Source organism: Pristiophorus japonicus, chromosome 11, assembly GCF_044704955.1.
Source record: "Pristiophorus japonicus isolate sPriJap1 chromosome 11, sPriJap1.hap1, whole genome shotgun sequence".
In the NCBI taxonomy this organism is placed as follows: domain Eukaryota; kingdom Metazoa; phylum Chordata; class Chondrichthyes; family Pristiophoridae; genus Pristiophorus; species Pristiophorus japonicus.
In genome coordinates, this window is record NC_091987.1 from 26,011,403 (window position 1) to 26,031,952 (window position 20,550).

Below are 20,550 nucleotides of genomic sequence, written 5' to 3' on the forward strand. Positions count from 1 at the left end.
CAACGATATAGGTTTTTAAAAAAAAGGGATGTGGTCCTACGAGACGAATTTAAGGAGCTAGGAGCGAAATTAAAACGTAGGACCTCAAAAGTAGTAATCTCAGGATTGCTACCAGTACCACGTGCTAGTCAGAGTAGGAATCGCAGGATAGCTCCGATGAATACGTGGCTTAAGCAGTGGTGCAGCAGCGAGGGATTCAAATTCCTGGGGCATTGCAATTAGTTCTGGGGGAGGTGGGACCAGTAAAAACCAGACGGTCTGCACCTAGGCAGGACCGGAACCAATGTCCTTGGGGGAGTGTTTGCTAGTGCTGTTGGGGAGGAGTTAAACTAATATGGCAGGGGGATGGGAACCAATGCAGGGAGACAGAGGGAAACAAAAAGGAGACAAAAGCAAAAGACAGAAAGGAGATGAGTAAAAGTGGAGGGCAGAGAAACCCAAGGCAATAAACAAAAAGGGCCACTGAATATAAAGGGGCTGCAGGAGGGGTCAAAACTAAAAATCATGCTTTAAAAACCAGTATTAAAACACTCTACCTAAATGCACACAGCATTCGAAATAAAGTAAATGAGTTGACGGCACAAATCATTACAAATGGATATGATTTAGTGGCCATTACAGAAACGTGGTTGCAGGGTGACCAAGACTGGGAATTAAACATACAGGGGTATCTGACGATTCGGAAAGATAGACAAGAAGGAAAAGGAGGTGGGGTAGCTCTGTTAATAAAGGATGATATCAGGGCAGTTGTGAGAGACGATATTGGCTCTAATGAACAAAATGTTGAATCATTGTGGGTGGAGATTAGAGATAGCAAGGGGAAAAAGTCACTGGTGGGCGTAGTTTATAGGCCCCCAAATAATAACTTCATGGTGGGGCGGGCAATAATCAAGGGAATAATGGAGGCATGTGAAAAATGAATGGCAGTAATCATGGGGGATTTTAACCTACATATCGATTGGTCAAATCAAATCGCACGGGGTAGCCTTGAGGAGGAATTCATAGAATGCATACGGGATTGTTTCTTAAACAGTATGTTACAGAACCTACAAGACAGCAAACTATCTTGGATCTGGTCCTGTGTAATTAGACAGGAATAATAAACGATCTCCTAGTAAAAGATCCTCTCGGAATGAGTGATCACAGTATGGTTGAATTTGTGATACAGATTGAGGGTGAGGAAGTAGTGTCTCAAACGAGTGTACTATGCTTAAACAAAGGGGACTACAGTGGGATGAGGGCAGAGTTGGTTAAAGTAGACTGGAAACACAGACTAAATGGTGGCACAATTGAGGAACAGTGGAGGACATTTAAGAAGCTCTTTCATACTGCTCAACAAAAATATATTCCAGTGAAAAAGAAGGGCGGTAAGAGAAGGTATAACCAGCCGTGGATAACCAAGGATATAAAGGAGAGTACCAAATGAAAAACCAATGCGTATAAGGTGGCCAAGGTTAGTGGGAAAATAGAAGATTGGGAAAATTTTAAACGACAGCAAAGAATGACTAAGAAAGCAATAAAGAAAGGAAAGATAGATTACAAAGGTAAACTTGCGCAAAACATAAAGACGGATAGTAAAATCTTTTACAGATATATAAATCGGAAAAGAGTGACTAAAGTAAATGCTGGTCCCTTAGAAGATGAGAAGGGGGATTTAATAATTGGAAATGTGGAAATGGCTGAGACCTTAAACAATTATTTTGCTTCGGTCTTCACAGTGGAAGACACAAAACCATGCCAAAAATTGCTGGTCACGGGAATGTGGGAAGGGAGGACGTTGAGACAATCACTATCACTCAGGGGGTAGTGCTGGACAGGCTAATGGGACTCAAGGTAGACAAGTCCCCAGGTCCTGATGAAATGCATCCCAGGGTATTAAAAGAGATGGCGGAAGTTATAGCAGATGCATTCGTTATAATCTACCAACATTCTCTGGACTCTGGGGAAGTACCAGCGGATTGGAAAGCAGCTAATGTAACACCTCTGTTTAAAAAAGGGGGCAGACAAAAGGCAGGTAACTATAGGCCGGTTAGTTTAATATCTGTAGTGGGGAAAATGCTTGAAACTATCATTAAGGAAGAAATAGCGGGACATCTAGATAGGAATAGTGCAATCAAGCAGACACAGCATGGATTCATGAAGGGGGAATCATTTTTAACTAATTTAGTGGAATTCTTTGAGGATATAACGAGCATGGTGGATAGAGGTGTACCGATGGATGTGGTGTATTTAGATTTTCAAAAGGCATTCGATAAGGTGCCACACAAAAGGTTACTGCAGAAGATAAAGATACGCGGAGTCACAGGAAATGTATTAGCATGGATAGAGAATTATCTGGCGTACAGAAAGCAGAGAGTTGGGATAAATGGATCCTTTTCGGGTTGGAAATCGGTGGTTAGTGGTGTGCCACAGGGATCGGTGATGGAACCACAACTGTTTACAATATACATAGATGACCTGGAAGAGGGGGCAGAGTGTAATGTAACAACATTTGCAGATGACACAAAGATTAGTGGGAAAGCGGGTTGTGCAGAGGGCAAAGAGACTTAAGTAGGATAAGCGAATGGGCTAAGGTATGGCAGATGGAATACAATGTCGGAAAATGTGAGGTCATCCACCTTGGGGAAAGAAAACAGGAAAAGGAAATATTATTTGAATGGGGAGAAATTACAACATGCCGCGGTGCAGAGGGACCTGGGGGTCCTTGTGGATGAAACTCTTTTCGAGTCTACCTATAAAACATAAAACATTAAACCGTGCCACCCGACCTGGATGACACACCAGACATTTACAAGGCACTTTTTTTTTTTTTTGTGTTTTTCTTTTTTTTGGTTTTTTTTTTTGGGCACTAAAATCACCTTTTTTCCCCAGTGCTCCCTATAAAAGGGAAGGGGACACTAAAAGCACCGGCAATTAAAACAAATTAAACTTTAAAACGTAAAATCAAATTAAAATTTGGTTGCCGGGCGTGATGATGCACTCCAGTCCCTCCGGTGCCCATCTCTCGCGGAAGGCCGCGAGCGTACCGGTGGACACGGCGTGCTCCATCTCCAAGGACACCCTGGACCAGATGTAAGAGCGGAAGAGACGCAGGCAGTCAGGTTGAACGACCCCCTCGATCGCCCGCTGCCTGGGCCGGCTGATGGCTCCCTTGGCCGTGCCCAGGAGCAGTCCTACGAGGAGGCCTTCAGACCTACCCGCTCCCCTCCGCACAGGGTGCCCAAAGATCAGGAGAGTGGGACTGAAGTGCAGCCAGAATTTCAGGAGCAGCCCCTTCAAATAATGGAACAGGGGCTGCAACCTTGTGCACTCAATTAAAAACATGGAACACGGACTCCTCCAGACCGCAGAAATTGCAGGCGGCCTGGGAGTCCGTGAACCAGCTTAAAAATTTATTGCACGGCACTGCTCCGCGCACCACCCTCCAGGCCAAGTCCCCGATGAATAGTGGGAGGACCCCTGCGTAGAGTGCCCTCCATCGGGGACCCCCGCCTCCTCCGGACGGCAAGATGGTACGCCATGGCGTGTCCGGACGGCAGGCGAGGATGGCAAAGTTGAGAGTGTGCAGGAGCAGCCCGTACAGGAAACCCCTCCGCGCGGAACTGAAAGGCACGGAGGGGATTTCCCCGAGGCGGCTCAAGTTGTGAGGCGCCGGCCCCCGAGGGAGGTTCCGGGGTTTGGCGCCGATGAGGAATTCCGTCCGGACGAGGGTCAGTTCGGACGGGATCTCCCCACGTGCTTGAGCCTCCTCGTTGCACCTAAGAGTCAGGGCCCAAGGCTGTTTTTAGCGACTCGATGGCTTTGGCCGCGCGGCGGACGTCGGCTGAATTTAGGCGCCGCGCCAGCGTGCGTGGCGCCATCCAGCCCGCTCCTCCGCCATCGAGCAGGTCCCTGACCCTGGTCACCTCACCAGCCACAGCCCTCTCTTCCGACCGTCACATAAAACCTCGGTCGTGGAGGTACGGATTCCCGAGCAGCGGCTCCTGCAGGACAGCCGCCACTCCAGCCGGCGGAGAGCTGCACTTGGTGGAGACTTTGTTCCAGACCCTGATGAGGTCCCTGTAAAAGACAGGCAGCTCCCAGAGGGCGGTCCTGACACCCCCCAAGTTCACAAACAGGAGCTGCGTGTCGTAGTTGAGGTCGCGCTGCTGGCGGAAGAAATACGTCGCCAGAGCACACCACCTAGGAGGGGGCTCGACGTAAAGATATCTCTGCAGGGTCTGAAGACGGAAAGTCGCGAGCTGGGCGCTGACGCACACCAACGACTGACCGCCCTCCTCAAGCGGGAGACTCAAGACCACGGCAGAGACCCAGTGCTTCCTGTTGTTCCAGAAGAAGTCCACCAGCTTCTTCTGTATCTTGGCGACAAACGCAGGGGGAGGGGTCAAAGTGACCAGCCGGTACCACAGCATTGCGGCCACCAGCTGGTTTATGACTAGCGCTCGACCCCTGTAGGACAGCACTCGGAGCAGTCCTGTCCAGCGCCCTAGGCGAGCGGCGACCTTGGCCTCCAGCTCCTGCCAGTTCGCCGGCCAGGCTCCCTCGTCGGGGCTAAGGTAGACTCCCAGATAGAGGAGATGGGTCGTGCTCCAGGCAAAAGGCCTGAGCTCCTCCGGCAGGGAGTCCACCCGCCACTGACCCACCAGGAGTCCGGAACATTTCTCCCAGTTGATTCTGGTGGAGGATGCGGCCGAGTAAATCTCTTGGCACTCACGCATCCTCCGCAGGTCAGCGGGATCCTCTACCGCGAGGAGCACGTCATCGGCGTAAGCCGAGAGGACGACCTCCACGCCCGGCCCTTGCAGAGCCAGTCCCGTCAACCTCGTCCGCAAGAGGCGCAGGAAAGGCTCCACGCAGACGACATATAACTGGCCGGACATGGGGCATCCCTGGTGCACCCCTCTCCTAAAGCGAAGGGGCGCCGTCAAGGACCCGTTAACCTTAATCAGACACTCCGCGGCGGCGTACAAAAGTCGGATCCGGGCGACAAAATGCGTCCCGAACCCGAAAGCGCGCAGAGTTCCGAGCAGATAGTCGTGATCCACCCTGTCGAACGCCTTCTCTTGGTCGAGGGATAGGACGGCGACCGACAGACAAGCCTCCTGGGAACAATGGATGAGGTCCCGGACCAGATGGATGTTATCGTGGATTGTCCAGCCCGGGACCGTGTAGGACTGGTCGGGGTGGATCATGTGGTCCAGCATGGCACCAAGGCGAGCAGACATCGCCCTGGTGAAGATTTTGTAGTCCGTGCTGAGGAGGGAGACCGGGCACCAGTTCTTAAGGAGGCGGAGATCCCCCTTCTTAGGCAGCAGGACGATGACTGCCCTGCGCCAAGAGAGGGACATCTCCCCAGTCGCCAGACTTTCCCCCAGGACCCGCGCGTAGTCGCTCCCCAGGACATCCCAGAACGTCCTGTGGAACTCCACGGTCAGCCCGTCCAGCCCCGGGGATTTTCTCCTCGAGAGCCGGTCGAGGGCACCGGTCAGCTCCGCCAGGCTTAGCGGAGCTTCCAGATTTTCGGCGCCCTCCCACAAAACTCTACGCGCTTCCTCGCTGGACGGATCCGGAGAGAACAGAGCCCCGTAATATTCACAGGCCCTGTTGTTGACGCCCTCCGGATCCGAGACGAGAGAGCCGTCGTCGGCCAGCAGCGTCAAGAGCTGCTTACGGACACTCTGCCTTTTTTCCAGCGAGTAGAAGAAGGGGGAGCCGCGGTCCAGATCCCGCAGGAACCGGATCCGCGACCTCACGAACGGGCCTCGGGACCCGACGAGCTGCAGGTCCTTCAGCGCGGCCTTCTTCGCTTCGTACACCGTCCGCAGGGCCGGGTCCTCGACGACTTGACCGAGACGGGACTCTAGGTCGAGCACCTCTTTTTCTAGGCGCCCGATCCTGGCCGCCCGTCTCTTGGTCGACCCCCTCGCGTACTCTTGACAGAAGCCGCGGACGTGAGCCTTGCCCACGTCCCACCATAGCCTCAAGGAGGGGAAGCCCCCCTGCTTCCTTCTCCAGTCGGACCAGAATCGACGGAACGAGTCCTGGAACCGCACGTCCTCCAGCAGCCGGTTGTTAAAGTGCCAGTACGCGGACCCCGTCCTCGCGCGGATCGAAGCGAGCTCCGCCCACACCAGGTGGTGGTCCGAACACGGCACCGGCCGCATGGAGGCCACCGGGACGCAGGAAACATACGCCCGAGACACGTAAAGGCGGTCGACTCTAGACCATCCTACTCCAGGCCTCACCCAAGTAAAGGCGCTGGAGTCGGGGTGGAGATTTCGCCAGACGTCCACCAAGTCGAAGGACCCGACCAGGTCCCTCAACTTCTCCATCGCCGTCATGCACTGCGGGGCACCGGAGCGGTCCCTCGCCTCGAGGGTGCAGTTAAAATCCCCCCCAAGGACAATGCAGTCGCCGACGTCGACGGAGCCAAGAAGAGCGGACACCTCTTCAAAGAAGCGTGTTTGCTGCGGGCCGGGCTGAGGGGCATACACGTTCACGAGATGGAGCGGCACGTCCCCCAGACGAACCGTTACGTGCAGCAAGCGGCCTGGCATGGGCTCCTCGACCCCCAAGATCTCCGGCTGAAAATGCGGGCCCAGCAAGATGGCCACCCCACTAGAAATGGCGGTGAGGTGGCTCATGCGGACCTCTCCTTGCCATTCCAGGAGCCACGTGGCTTCGTCTCCCGGAACGGTGTGGGTTTCTTGCAGGAAGCACACCGCATATTTCCCCTCCCGCAGGAGCGAAAAATTGTCAAATCTACGGCGTGCCCCTCTGCCGCCGTTGATGTTGAGGCTGGCTATGGTTATCTTCATGGCAAAAGCATAGTGCAACCTCTACCTTAACCTATTGTGGGGGAGGGAGCGGAGTCTTTTGTTGAACTCCGCTCCCTCCGCAGCCCAGTGAGGAGTCCCTCGAGCTCGCGCAGCTCAAGTTGTTGCGCCTTTGTCAAGGGCCCGCCCGCGGCCAAGGTTTTAACGGCGGCGCGGACGGACCCCTTGATCAGCTCTGGCTCGGACCATTTTTCCAGGGCCAGTCGGGCTTGGTTGCAGCGACCCCGGCTCTGGGCCAAAAAGTCCCGGAGTTCCTTTGCAGGAATGAGGATGGTCTCGGCGGTGGCCACGAGCAGATCCACCGCCTCGCTGGCGGTGGTCTCTAGATTTTCTCCCGCGTCCCCCACCGAGTCCCCGTCCTCCTCCGGGAGGTGGCCACCAGCAGCCGGCCCATCGACCGCACAAGGTACGGCAAATGAACCAGCCGCTCCAACCGGCCCTGGCTCTGCCCCGATCCCACCCCCAGGATCGTCGGCAGAGGAGTCCCCACTGGGCTCTTTTAAAAATGGTGCTGGGTCGGGAAATGACAGCGGAAGGGGTTCCCCCTCCGCCCCAGGAACCGGGGAACAAGGAGAGACCCGGCCATAGGAAATCCCCAGGCTCCCCAAGTGCTCCAGCTCCAAGGTAAGGGGCGAGGGTGGGTGTTCCTCCCCCTCCCCGCTGCCACCCCCCGGCCCAGCATCGACAGTGTCATTAAAATTCTTGATAATTTCGGTTTCTGCCGGGTCGAGCGACTCCCGGGGGAAGTTGATTAATAGCTGGGCGGGCTCAGGTTCGGCCTTTTCGGCCCCACCCGCCTCAGTCCCCGGGACGCCCGGCCCGGCGGCAATGCATTCCTCCGCGGTCCCCACGCCCCCCACGACAGGCAGATCTTCCACGCCATCCGCGGGAGGCAGAGGCTGGGCAGCCTCGACTGTCTCATCCTCCCCGGGGACAGACTCCTCCCACCTACGGCGCTGCTTGGGGGCGCTGGTGGGGGACGCGGGACACGCGGCGGGCACCGACTCCTCCGCGGAGGGATGTTGCTCCCCCTCCGCCTCAACGGAGCGGCGCCTCCTTTTGTTGCTGGAGGTGCGCTGAGGCAGGGAGACCTCCATGTCTGCCGAGGCCTCCCGCTCCGCCCCCCCCTTTTCCTTTCCTTTCCCGTGCCCGGGCCCCTCCGTGGTGTTGTTCAAGGGCTCGGGCATGGGCTCAGGGCACCCCGCGCTCGCCGGTGACTGGGTTGGGCTGAGCGCGGTGGTCAAACTTTCCGGCGCACTGAGGGGACCCGCCTCTAGATGTCTCGTCTTCTTCCGCGCCGCCTTTTCGATCGGACGCTCTCCCTCCCCCCCGCCGGAGTCCGTGAAAACAAAGGCCCCCGACGATGCCCGCGCACCTACGGCTCCCGGCACGCGGACGCAACTAGGGGGAGGGGTGGCGGCGGCGCCAGCCTTGGCCGCCCTCGGTGGTTTGGCGGCCTTGGAGGCGGGGCAGTTCTTGCGAATGTGCCCCACCTCTCTGCAGGCATGGCACCGCACGCCGTCCGATGTCCAGAAGACACGGTAGGCAGTCCCCTCGTGCACCACATTGAAATTTCCCTCCGTCGTCTCCTCCCGCGCCAGCCGGACAAAGAGCTGGCGGCGGAAGGAGAACACGTGGCGCAGGCTGTTCTCCCTGAGGCCGAGCGGTATGGGGTTGATCCCTGACCTTACCTCCCCCAGTTGTTGTAGGTGAGGGAGGAGGAGCTCAGCGGGAACAAAGGGCGGGACGTTTGAAACGATGACCCTCTGCGCGGTGGCCTCGAGAGGGTCCACCGGCAGGAACGTCCCGCCCTCCGTGAGCCCCTTTTCGAGGGCCAGGGACACCGCCCGCTCCGACCCCAGGAAGAACACGGCCTTTCCAGACACCTTGGAGGCTGCGACAATGGCCGAGGGGCCGACTACCCCAGCCATCGCCCACACGCACTCCTCGATGCTCATTGTGGGGTGAGTGTAGCTCTTGACCCCGTGTTTTTTTGTAATAAGTCGAAAAGGTGGCAGGGCAGCGGGTGGCGCAGGAGGTGCCGATAAGCGGTTGCCACCTGCGCATACGTCCTTGCTGGCCCCGCCACCGGCGTGGATGGGGTCGCCATCACGGGGTCCCTTTAAGGGCTACACCCACCCCAAAGTCACAGGCCTTAATGGTCTTAATTGGCCTCTTGTCTAAAGACTGAGCAGAGGAGTTCTTAACGAGGCACAGCTCTCCCCTAGTTGGCAATTGGGGAGGGGCCTTGCTCCCTCTGCTCAGTTGTCTCAATTGTTTTTTTTTTAAATTAATTTGGGAGAAAGGGGTCTCAGAGAGAGAGGGGAGAAACAGAGTAACAGAGAAAGAGAGAGGGGAGTGGGAAGGGGGGGGGGACTGCGAGGGCAGGTCTCCCCTCGCAGCTGTGGGTGGGTGCAATCCCCAGATGGCAAAACACACAATAGTCTTTGTGGTGGTCTTCAGGTGAGGGGAGAAGATGTCTTCACCTGGGGCAGCTGGAGCCACCAGGCACACACTCCTAACGATGTTAAAATGGGTATTTAAAGAAAATAAATCTTCAGCCTGGTAGCTCCAGCTATCCCAGGCGAGGCAATTGGGGGGAGGGGGGTCCAATTGTGTGTGGGGCCTAGTTGTAAGCAAGGCCCCCACACACACTTTCCACACACACACACCCCCCGCGATGTTCCGGCCCTCAGTGGTCTTCTTTCCTCCCCCCACCGATATAACAAAGTCTTTTTGGGAAATGCACCCACACCCACCTGTAGAAATGGTAGAGTCTCCCTCCTTCCACACTGGATGTTTGTTGTTGGTCTTTCCCCCTCTCTCCAACTCTTTGCAGAAATGATAAAAGGTTAAAAGTTTTCTGCTTTTTCCTCCTCTCCCTCTGGGTGAAAGTTGGTGGTGAAGCCCCTTCCTTCCTTCTCTTGCTGGGCTGTTCTCGGGGCTCTCCAGGCCTTCCCAACAGGAGCTAAGGTTGGTAGCTGCTCCTCTCTCAGCAGCAGGGCTCCAATTGAATAGGCCACGCCTCCACTGCTCCAGCATTGGTGCATGAAACGCTTTTAGAGTCTACCTGCAAAAACATAAAACATTAAACCGTGCCACCCGACCTGGGTGACACACCAGACATTTACAAGGCCCTTTTTTCCTTTTTTTTTGTGTTTTTCATTTTTTTTGGGTTTTTTTTTTGGGGCGCTAAAATCACATTTTTCCAGTGCCCCCTATAAAAGGGAAGGGGACACTAAAAGCACCGGCAATTAAAACAAATTAAACTTTAAAACGTAAAATCAAATTAAAATTTGGTTGCCGGGCGTGATGATGCACTCCAGTCCCTCCGGTGCCCACCTCTCGCGGAAGGCCGCGAGCGTACCGGTGGACACCGCGTGCTCCATCTCCAAGGACACCCTGGACCGGATGTAAGAGCGGAAGAGAGGCAGGCAGTCAGGTTGAACGACCCCCTCGACCGCCCGCTGCCTGGACCGGCTGATGGCACTCTTGGCCGTGCCCAGGAGCAGTCCTACGAGGAGGCCCTCGGACCTACCCGCTCCCCTCCGCACAGGGTGCCCAAAGATCAGGAGAGTGGGACTGAAGTGCAGCCAGAATTTCAGGAGCAGCCCCTTCAAATAATGGAACAGGGGCTGCAACCTTGTGTACTCAATAAAAACATGGAACACGGACTCCTCCAGACCGCAGAAATTGCAGGCGGCCTGGGAGTCCGTGAACCGGCTTAAAAATTTGTTGCACGGCACTGCTCCGTGCACCACCCTCCAGGCCAAGTCCCCGATGAATAGTGGGAGGACCCCTGCGTAGTGCCCTCCATCGGGGACCCCCGCCTCCTCCGGATGGCAAGATGGTACGCCATGGCGTGTCCGGACGGCAGGCGAGGATGGCAAAGTTGAGAGTGTGCAGGAGCAGCCCGTACAAGAAACCCCTCCGCGCGGAACTGAAAGGCACGGAGGGGATTTCCCCGAGGCGGCTCAAGTTGTGAGGCGCCGGCCCCCGAGGGAGGTTCCGGAGTTTGGCGCTGATGAGGAATTCCGTCCGGACGGGGGTCAGTTCGGACGGGATCTCCCCACGTGCTTGAGCCTCCTCGATGCACCTAACGGAGTCAGGGCCCAGAGCTGTTTTTAGCGACTCGATGGCATCGGCCGCGTGGCGGACGTTGGCAGAATTTAGGCGCCGCGCCAGCGTGTCTGGCGCCATCCAGCCCGCTCCTCCGCCATCGAGCAGGTCCCTGACCCTGGTCACCTCACCAGCCACAGCCCTCTCTTCCGACCACCAGATAAAACCTCGGTCGTGGAGGTACGGATTCCCGAGCAGCGGCTCCTGCAGAACAGCCGCCACTCCAGCCGGCGGAGAGCTGCGCTTGGTGGAGACTTTGTTCCAGACCCTGATGAGGTCCCTGTAAAAGACAGGCAGCTCCCGGAGGGCGGTCCTGATACCCCCCAAGTTCACAAACAGGAGCTGCATGTCGTAGTTGAGGTCGCGCTGCTGGCGGAAGAAATACCTCGCCAGAGCACACCACCTAGGAGGGGGCTCGACGTAAAGGTATCTCTGCAGGGTCTGAAGACGGAAAGTCGCGAGCTGGGCGCTGACGCACACCAACGACTGACCGCCCTCCTCAAGCGGGAGACTCAAGACCGCGGCAGAGACCCAGTGCCTCCTGTTCCAGAAGAAGTCCACCAGCTTCTTCTGTATCTTGGCGACAAACGCAGGGGGAGGGGTCAAAGTGACCAGCCGGTACCACAACATTGCGGCCACCAGCTGGTTTATGACTAGCGCTTGACCCCTGTAGGACAGCACTTGGAGCAGTCCTGTCCAGCGCCCTAGGCGAGCGGCGACCTTGGCCTCAAGCTCCTGCCAGTTCGCCGGCCAGGCTCCCTCGTCGGGGCTAAGGTAGACTCCCAGATAGAGGAGATGGGTCGTGCTCCAGGCAAAAGGCCTGAGCTCCTCCGGCAGAGAGTCCACCCGCCACTGACCCACCAGGAGTCCGGAACATTTCTCCCAGTTGATCCTGGCGGAGGACGCGGCCGAGTAAATCTCCTGGCACTCTCGCATCCTCCGCAGGTCAGCGGGATCCTCTACCGCGAGGAGCACGTCATCGGCGTAAGCCGAGAGGACGACCTCCACGCCCGGCCCTTGCAGAGCCAGTCCCGTCAACATCGTCCGCAAGAGGCGCAGGAAAGGCTCCACGCAAACGGCGTATAACTGGCCGGACATGGGGCATCCCTGGCGCACCCCTCTCCTAAAGCGAAGGGGCGCCGTCAAGGACCCGTTAACCTTAATCAGACACTCCGCGGCGGCATACAAAAGTCGGATCCGGGCGACGAAATGCGTCCCGAACCCGAAAGCGCGCAGAGTTCCGAGCAGATAGTCGTGATCCACCCTGTCGAACGCCTTCTCTTGGTCGAGGGATAGGAAGACGACCGACAGACCAGCCGCTGGGAACAATGGATGAGGTCCCGGACCAGATGGATGTTATCGTGGATTGTCCGGCCCGGGACCGTGTAGGACTGGTCGGGGTGGATCATGTGGTCCAGCACGGCACCAAGGCGAGCAGACATCGCCCTGGCGAAAATTTTGTAGTTCGTGCTGAGGAGGGAGACCGGGCGCCAGTTCTTAAGGAGGCGGGGATCGCCCTTCTTAGGCAGCAGGACGATGACTGCCCTGCGCCAAGAGAGGGGCATCTCCCCGGTCGCCAGACTTTCCCCCCGACCCGCGCGTAGTCGCCCCCCACGACGTCCCAGAACGCCCTGTGGAACTCCACGGTCAGCCCGTCCAGCCCCGGGGATTTTCCCCTCGAGAGCCGGTCGAGGGCACCGGTCAGCTCCGCCAGGCTTAGCGGAGCTTCCAGATTTTCGGCGCCCTCCGGGCTGACCTTCGGCAGGTCCTCCCACAAAACTCTACGGGCTTCCTCGCTGGACGGATCCGGAGAGGACAGAGCCCCGTAATATTCACGGGCCCTGTTGTTGACGCCCTCCGGATCCGAGACGAGAGAGCCGTCGTCGGCCAGCAGCGTCAAGAGCTGCTTACGGACACTCTGCCTTTTTTCCAGCGAGTAGAAGAAGGGGGAGCCGCGGTCCAGATCCCGCAGGAACCGGATCCGCGACCTCACGAATGCGCCTCGGGACCCGACGAGCTGCAGGTCCTTCAGCGCGGCCTTCTTCGCTTCGTACATCGTCCGCAGTGCCGGGTCCTGGACGACTTGACCGAGACGGGATTCCAGGTCGAGCACCTCTTTTTCTATGCGCCCGACCCTGGCCGCCCGCCTCTTGGTCGACCCCCTCGCGTACCCTTGACAGAAGACGCGGACGTGAGCCTTGCCCACGTCCCACCATAGCCTCAAAGAGGGGAAGCCCCCCTGCTTCCTTCTCCAGTTGGACCAGAATCGACGGAACGAGTCCTGGAACCGCACGTCCTCCAGCAGCTGGTTGTTAAAGTGCCAGTACGCGGAACCCGTCCTCGCGCGGAGCGAAGCGAGCTCCGCCCACACCAGGTGGTGGTCCAAACACGGCACCGGCCGCATGGAGGCCGCCGGGACGCAGGAATCGTACGCCCGAGACACGTAAAGGCGGTCGACTCTAGACCATCCTACTCCAGGCCTCACCCAAGTAAAGGCGCTGGAGTCGGGGTGGAGATTTCGCCAGACGTCCACCAAGTCGAAGGACCCGACCAGGTCCCTCAACTTCTCCATCGCCGTAATGCACTGCGGGGCACCGGAGCAGTCCCTCGCCTCGAGCGTGCAGTTAAAATCCCCCCCGAGGACAATGCAGTCGCCGACGTCGACGGAGCCAAGAAGAGCGGACACCTCTTCAAAGAAGCGCGTTTGCTGCCGGCCGGGCTGAGGGGCGTACACGTTCACGAGATGGAGCGGCACGTCCCCCAGGCGAACCGTTACGTGCAGCAAGCGGCCTGGCACGGGCTCCTCAACCCCCAAGATCTCCGGCTGAAAATGCGGGCCCAGCAAGATGGCCACCCCACTAGAAATGGCGGTGAGGTGGCTCATGTGGACCTCTCCTTGCCATTCCAGGAGCCACGTGGCTTCGTCTCCCGGAACGGTGTGGGTTTCTTGCAGGAAGCACACCGCATATTTCCCCTCCCGCAGGAGCGAAAAATTGTCAAATCTACGGCGTGCCCCTCTGCCGCCGTTGATGTTGAGGCTGGCTATGGTTATCTTCATGACTAGAGCATAGTGCAACCTCTACCTTAACCTATTGTGGGGGAGGAGTGGAGTCGTTTGTTGACCTCCACTCCTTCAGCAGCCCAGCGAGGAACTTTTTGAGCCGGCGCAGCTCAAGGCCCTGAGCCTTTGATTAGGGCCCGCCCGCGGCCATGGTTTTAGCGGCGGCGCGGACGGACGCGACGAGCAGCCCCGGCTCGGAATATCTTTCCAGGGCCAGACGGGCTTGGTCGCGGCGACCCCGGCACTGGACCAAAAAGTCCCGGAGTTCCTCTACGGGAATGAGGAGGGTCTCAGTGGCGGCCGCGAGCAGATCCACCGCCTCACTGGCGATGGACTCGAGATCTTCACCCGCGTCCTCCACCGAGTCCCCATCCCCCTCCGGGAGGTCGCCGCTAGCAGCCGGCCCGTCGACCGCACGAGGTACGGCAAATGGCCCGGCCGCTCCATCTGGCCCTGGCTCTGCCCCGATCCCACCCCCAGGATCGTCGGCAGAGGAGTCCCCACTGGGCTCTTTTAAAATTGGTGCTGGGTCGGGAAGCGACAGCGGAAGGGGTTCCCCCTCTGCCCCAGGAACCGGGGAACAGGGAGAGACCTGGTCAAAGTAATGTTCCAGGTCCTCCAATTCCCCCAGCTCCACAGTAGGGGGCGAGGGTTGTTGTTCTTCTCCCTCCCCGCCGCCACCCCCCAGCCCAGCGTGTACGGATTCAATAAAATTGGCATTTTCAGAGTCAGGCAAATCCCGGGGGAAGTTGGGTATTGGCTGGGCGGGCTCAGGTTCGGCCTTTTCGGCCCCGCCCGCCTCAGTCCCCGGGACGCTCGACCCGGCGGCTACGCATTCCTCCGCTGGCCCCACGCCCCCCACGACAGGCAGATCTTCCACGCCATCCCCAGGAGGCAGCGGCTGGGCAGCCTCGACTGCCTCTCCCTCCCCGGGGACAGACTCCTCGCGCCTGCAGCGCAATTTGGGGGCGCTGGTGGGGGACGAGGGACACGCGGCGGTCACCGCCTCCTCCGCGGAGGGATGTTGTTCCCCCTCCGCCTCATTGGGGCGGTGCCTCTTTTTGTTCCTGGGGGTGCGCGAAGGCAGGGAGACCTCCCGCTCCGCCCCCCCCTTTTCCTTTTCTTGCCCGCGCCCGGGCCCCTCTGCGGTATTGGTCAAGGGCTCAGGCACGGGCTCAGGGCACCCCGCGCTCGCCGGTGACGGGGTTGGGCTGAGCGCGGTGGTCAAATTTTCTGGCACACTGAGGGGATCCGCCTCTGGATGTTTTGCCTTTTTCTGCGCCTTCTTTCCGGTCGGACGCTCTCCCTCCCCCCCGCCAGAGGCCGTGAAATCATCGGCCCCCGGCGATGCCCGCGCACCTATGGCTCCCGGCACGCGGACGCAACTAGGGGGAGGGGTGTTGGCGGCGCCAGCCTTGGCCGCCTTCGGTGGTTTGGCGGCCTTGGAGACGGGGCAGTTCTTGCGAATGTGCCCCACCTCCCTGCAGGCATGGCACCGCACGCCGTCCGACGTCCAAAAGACGCGGTAGGCAGTCCCCTCGTGCACCACATTAAAATAACCCTCCGTCGTCTCCTCCCGCGCCAGCCGGACAAAGAGCTGGCGGCGGAAGGAGAACACGTGGCGCAGGCTGTTCTCCCGGAGGCCAAGCGGTATGGGGTTGATCCCCGACCTTACCTCCCCCAGTTGGTGTAGGTGAGGGAGGAGGAGCTCAGCGGGAACAAAGGGCGGGACGTTCGATATGATGACCCTCTGCGCGGTGGCCTCGAGAGGATCCACCGGCAGGAACGTCCCGCCCACCGTGAGCCCCTTTTCGAGGGCCAGGGACACCGCCCGCTCCGACCCCAGGAATAACACGGCCTTCCCAGACATCTTGGAGGCTGCGACAATGACCGAGGGGCCGACTACCCCAGCCATCGCCCGCACGCACTCCTCAATGCTCATTGTGGGGTGAGTGTAGCTCTTGACCCCGTGTTTTTTGGTTATTAGTTTGAATGGTGGCAGGGCAGCAGGTGGCGCAGGAGGCACCGTGGATGTGGATGCCGCCTGCGCATAAGTCCTAGCTGGCCCTGCCACCGGCGTGGATGGGGTCGCCATCACGGGGTCCCTTTAAGGGCTACACCCACCCCAAAGTCACAGGCCTTAATGGTCTTAATTGGCCTCTTGTCTAAAGACTGAGCAGAGGAGCCCTTAACGAGGCACACCTCTCCCTTAGTTGGCAATTGGGGAGGGGCCTTGCTCCCTCTGCTCAGTTGTCTCAATTGTTTTTTTTTTAAATTAATTTGGGAGGAAAAGGGCTCTCAGAGAGAGAGGGGCGAAACAGAGAATAACAGAGAAAGAGAGAGGGGGGTGGGAAGGGGGGGGGAACTGCGAGGGCAGGTCTCCCCTCGCAGCTGTGGGTGGGTGCACTCCCCAGATGGCAAAACACACAAGCACAGTCTTTGGGTTGGTCTTTAGGTGGGGGGAGAAGATGTCTTCACCTGGGCCAGCTAGAGCCACCAGGCACACACTCCTAACGATATTCAATTGGTGATTTAAAGAAATCTTCAGCCTGGTAGCTCCAGCTAACCCAGGCTAGGCAATGGGGGGGAGGGGGGTCCAATTGTGGGGGGGGCCTAGTTGTAAGCAAGGCCCCCACACACACTTCCACACACACACACCCCCCGCGATGTTCCGGCCCTCAGTGGTCTTCTTTCCTCCCCCCACCGATACAACAAAGTCTTTTTGGGAAATGCACCCACACCCACCTGTAGAAATGGTAGAGTCTCCCTCCTTCCACACTGGATGTTTGTTGTGGTCTTTCCCCCTCTCTCCAACTCTTTGTAGAAATGGTAAAAGATGTTAAAAGTTTTCTGCTTTTCCTCCTCTCCCTCTGGGTGAAAGTTGGTGGTGAAGCCCCTTCCTTCCTTCTCTTCCTGGGCTGTTCTCAGGGCTCTCCAGGCCTTCCCAACAGGAGCTAAGGTTGGTAGCTGCTCCTCTCTCAGCAGCAGGGCTCCACTTTAATAGGCCACGCCTCCACTGCTCCAGCATTGGTGCATGAAACTCTTTTGAGTTTACCTGCAAAACATAAAACATTAAGACCATGCCACCCGACCTGGGTGACACAGCAGACATTTTCAAGGCCCCTTTTTTTTAAATTATTTTTTTGGGTTTTTTTTTTGGGGCGCTAAAATCAAATTTTCCCAGTGCCCCCTATAAAAGGGGAGGGGGACACTAAAAGCACCGGCAATTAAAACAAATTAAACTTTAAAACGTAAAATCAAATTAAAATTTGGTTGCCGGGCGTGATGATGCACTCCAGTCCCTCCGGTGCCCACCTCTCACGGAAGGCCGCGAGCGTACCGGTGGACACCGCGTGCTCCATCTCCAAGGACACCCTGGACCGGATGCAAGAGCGGAAGAGAAGCAGGCAGTCAGGTTGAACGACCCCCTCGACCGCCCGCTGCCTGGACCGGCTGATGCCACCCTTGGCCGTGCCCAGGAGCAGTCCTACGAGGAGGCCTTCGGACCTACCCGCTCCCCTCCGCACAGGGTGCCCAAAGATTAGGAGAGTGGGACTGAAGTGCAGCCAGAATTTCAGGAGCAGCCCCTTCAAATAGTGGAACAGGGGCTGCAACCTTGTGCATTCAATAAAAACATGGAACACGGACTCCTCCAGACCGCAGAAATTGCAGGCGGCCTGGGAGTCCGTGAACCGGCTTAAAAATTTATTGCACGGCACTGCTCCGTGCACCACCCTCCAGGCCAAGTCCCCGATGAATAGTGGGAGGACCCCTGCGTAGAGTGCCCTCCATCGGGGACCCCCGCCTCCTCAGGACGGCAAGATGGTATGCCATGGCGTGTCCGGACGGCCGGCGAGGATGGCAAAGTTGAGGGTGTGCAGGAGCAGCCCGTACAGGAAACCCCTCCGCGCGGAACTGAAAGGCACGGAGGGGATTTCCCCGAGGCGGCTCAAGTTGTGAGGCGCCGGCCCCCGAGGGAGGTTCCGGGGTTTGGCGCCGATGAGGAATTCCGTCCGGACGGGGGTCAGTTCGGACGGGATCTCCCCACGTGCCTGAGCCTCCTCGATGCACCTAACGGAGTCAGGGCCCAGAGCTGTTTTTAGCGACTCGATGGCATCGGCCGCGCGGCGGACGTTGGCAGAATTTAGGCGCCGCGCCAGCGTGACTGGCGCCATCCAGCCCGCTCCTCCGCCATCGAGCAGGTCCCTGACCCTGGTCACCTCACCAGCCACAGCCCTCTCTTCCGACCGCCACATGAAGCCTCGGCCGTGGAGGTACGGATTCCCGAGCAGCGGTTCCTGCAGGACGGCCGCCACTCCAGCCGGCGGAGAGCTGCGCTTGGTGGAGACTTTGTTCCAGACCCTGATGAGTTCCCTGTAAAAGACAGGCAGCTCCCGGAGGGCGGTCCTGGCACCCCCCAAGTTCACAAACAGGAGCTGCGTGTCATAATTGAGGTCGAGCTGCTGGCGGAAGAAATACCTCGCCAGAGCACACCACCTAGGAGGGGGCTCGACGTAAAGGTATCTCTGCAGGGTCTGAAGACGGAAAGTCGCGAGCTGGGCGCTGACGCACACCAACGACTGACCGCCCTCCTCAAGCGGGAGACTCAAGACCGCGACAGAGACCCAGTGCTTCCTGTTGTTCCAGAAGAAGTCCACCAGCTTCTTCTGTATCTTGGCGACAAACGCAGGGGGAGGGGTCAAAGTGACCAGCCGGTACCACAGCATTGCGGCCACCAGCTGGTTTATGACTAGCGCTCGACCCCTGTAGGACAGCACTCGGAGCAGTCCTGTCCAGCGCCCTAGGCGAGCGGCGACCTTGGCCTCCAGCTCCTGCCAGTTCGCCGGCCAGGCTTCCTCGTCGGGGCTAAGGTAGACTCCCAGATAGAGGAGATGGGTCGTGCTCCAGGCAAAAGGCCTGAGCTCCTCCGGCAGGGAGTCCACCCGCCACTGACCCACCAGGAGTCCGGAACATTTCTCCCAGTTGATCCTGGCGGAGGACGCGGCCGAGTAAATCTCCTGGCACTCACGCATCCTCCGCAGGTCAGCGGGATCCTCTACCGCGAGGAGCACGTCATCGGCGTAAGCCGAGAGGACGACCTCCACGCCCGGCCCTTGCAGAGCCAGTCCCGTCAACCTCGTCCGCAAGAGGCGCAGGAAAGGCTCCACGCAAACGGCGTATAACTGGCCGGACATGGGGCATCCCTGGCGCACCCCTCTCCTAAAGCGAAGGGGCGCCGTCAAGGACCCGTTAACCTTAATCAGACACTCCGCGGCGGCGTACAAAAGTCGGATCCGGGCGACGAAATGCGTCCCGAACCCGAAAGCGCGCAGAGTTCCGAGCAGATAGTCGTGATCCACCCTGTCGAACGCCTTCTCTTGGTCGAGGGATAGGAAGGCGACCGACAGACCAGCCTCCTGGGAGCAATGGATGAGGTCCCGGACCAGATGGATGTTGTCGTGGATCGTCCGGCCCGGGACCGTGTATGACTGGTCGGGGTGGATCATGTGGTCCAGCACGGCACCAAGGCGAGCAGACATCGCCCTGGCGAAAATTTTGTAGTCCGTGCTGAGGAGGGAGACCGGGCGCCAGTTCTTAAGGAGGCGGAGATCGCCCTTCTTAGGCAGCAGGACGATGACTGCCCTGCGCCAAGAGAGGGGCATCTCCCCGGTCGCCAGACTTTCCCCCAGGACCCGCGCGTAGTCGCTCCCCAGGACGTCCCAGAACGCCCTGTGGAACTCCACGGTCAGCCCGTCCAGCCCCGGGGATTTTCCCCTCGAGAGCCGGGCGAGGGCACCGGTCAGCTCCGCCAGGCTTAGCGGAGCTTCCAGATTTTCGGCGCCCTCCGGGCCGACCTTCGGCAGGTCCTCCCACAAAACTCTACGCGCTTCCTCGCTGGACGGATCCGGAGAGAACAGAGCCCCGTAATATTCACGGACCCTGTTGTTGACGCCCTCCGGATCCGAGACGAGAGAGCCGTCGTCGGCCAGCAGCGTCAAGAGCTGCTTACGGACACTCTGCCTTTTTTCCAGCGAGTAGAAGAAGGGGGAGCCGCGGTCCAGATCCCGCAGGAACCGGATCCGCGACCTCACGAACGCGCCTCGGGACCCGACGAGCTGCAGGTCCTTCAGCGCGGCCTTCTTCGCTTCGTACACCGTCCGCAGGGCCGGGTCCTGGACGACTTGACCGAGACGGGCTTCCAGGTCGAGCACCTCTTTTTCTAGGCGCCCGACTCTGGCCGCCCGCCTCTTGGTCGACCCCCTCGCGTACTCTTGACAGAAGACGCGGACGTGAGCCTTGCCCACGTCCCACCATAGCCTCAAGGAGGGGAAGCCCCCCTGCTTCCTTCTCCAGTCGGACCAGAATCGACGGAACGAGTCCTGGAACCGCACGTCCTCCAGCAGCCGGTTGTTAAAGTGCCAGTACGCGGACCCCGTTCTCGCGCGGAGTGAAGCGAGCTCCGCCCACACCAGGTGGTGGTCCGAACACGGCACCGGCCGCATGGAGGCCGCCGGGACGCAGGAAACGTACGCC

General features: G+C 58.8%; 1 long non-coding RNA gene across 1 annotated transcript in view; it reads left to right on the forward strand.

Moving 5' to 3' along the window:
• Positions 1-20,550, forward strand: part of LOC139275985 (uncharacterized) — a 42,671-nt gene that overhangs the window by 6,552 nt on the left and 15,569 nt on the right. The window lies entirely within an intron of this gene.